Genomic DNA, 1,955 nt, shown 5'->3' on the forward strand with positions numbered 1-1,955 from the left:
ATCGAGTTTCTGCCTAAGTTTTTCAAAAAAGATAAGGAAGGACACTTCATATTCATCAAAGGAAAAATCTACCGATATGAACTGCCAATTCTGAACATCTATGCTCCAATTGCAAGGGCAACCAAAGTCGGAAAAGAAATTTTACAAAAGTTCAAAGCACACATTGTAACTCACACAACAATGGAGGGAGAGGTCAAGTACCCCACTCTCATCAATGGTCAGATCATGGATACAGAATCTAAACAGAGACACAGTGAACCTAACAGAAGTTATGAACTAAATTGATTTAACAGATATCTATAGAACATTTCATCCTAAATCAAAAGAATATACCTTCTTCTCTACACCTCATATCACCTTCTACAAAGTTGACCATATAATCGTTCACAAAACAGGCCACAACAGATACAAAAAATTGAAATAATCTGATGCAACCTATCAGATCACCACGGACTAAGGCTGTTCTTCAATAACAACAAAAACAACAGAGAGCCTACATACACATGGAAGCTAAACAATGCTTTCCTCAATTATAACTTGGCCAAGGAGGAAATGAAGAAATAAATTAAAGACTTTTTAGAATTTAGTGAAAACAAAATTACAACACACCCAAACTTATGGGACACAATAAAAACCATGTTAAGTGGAAAACTCATAGCTCTGAATACCTCCTAAAAGAAACTGGAGAGAGTATATACTAGCAGCTTGACAGAACATCTGAAATTTCTAGAGCAAACAGAAGCAAATATACCCAAGAGGAGTAGATGGCAGGAAATAATCAAACTCAGAGCTGAAATCAACCAACCAAACAAACAAACAAACAAACAAACAAAAAACTATACAATGAATCAAGAAAACAAGGCACTGATTCTTTGACAAAATCAACAAGATAGAAAATCCCTTATCCAGACTAACCTGATGGCACAGAGACAGTATTGAAATTAACAAAATCAGAAATGAAAAAGGAAACATAATGACAGAAACCAACGTAATCAAAAAAAAAAACAAAACAAACAAACAAACAAACAAAAAAAACAATCATCAAATCCTACTGCAAAGCTGTAGTCAACCAAACTGGAAAATCTGTTTGAAATGGACAATTATCTTAACAGATACCAGGTACCAAAATTAAATCAGGATCAGATAAACCATGTGAACTGTCCTACATCCCCTAAAGAAATAGAAGCAATGGGTAAAATCTCCCAAACAACAATAGCTCCGGATCAGATGGGTTTAGTGCAGAATTCTTTCAAACCTTCAAAGAAGACCTAATACCAATTCCCTTCAAACTATTCCACAAAATAGAAAAAAAAGGAATAATACCCAATGTGCTCTATGGAGCCACAGTTACACTGATAACAAAGCCACAAAAAAGAAAGAACTTCTGAATTTCATTTATGGATACCAGTGCAAAATTATGCATTTCACTTCTCAAAAACCAAAACCAAGAACAAATCATGAAGATCACTCGTCATTATCAAGTGGATTTCATCCCATGGATGGAGGAATGGTTCCATATACAGAAATCCGTCTGCATAATCCATTATCTAAAAAAATCTCAAGAAAAACACTACATGATCATTTCATGCTGAGAAAGCATTTGACCAAATTCAACATCTATTTATAATAAAAGTCTAGGGAAGATCAGGAATTCATGGCCCATACCTAAACATAGTATAATTGATATACAACAAACCTGTAGCCAACATCAAACTAAAGGGAGAGAAACTGGAAGCAATGCCACTAAAATGAGGGAATAGACAAGGCTGCCTTCTCAGTCCCTACCTATTCAATATTGTACTCAGAGTCCTAGCCAGAGCAATTAGACAACATAAGGAGGACAAAGGGATACAAATTGGAAAGGAAGAAATTAAAATACCACTATTTGCAGATGATAGGATCATATACTTAACTGACCACAAAAGTTCCAACAGAGAATTCCTTCTTTTTTTCTT

Source organism: Mus caroli, unplaced genomic scaffold (genome assembly GCF_978045245.1).
Source record: "Mus caroli unplaced genomic scaffold, Mus_caroli_1 scaffold_12, whole genome shotgun sequence".
Taxonomy (NCBI): Eukaryota; Metazoa; Chordata; class Mammalia; order Rodentia; family Muridae; genus Mus; species Mus caroli.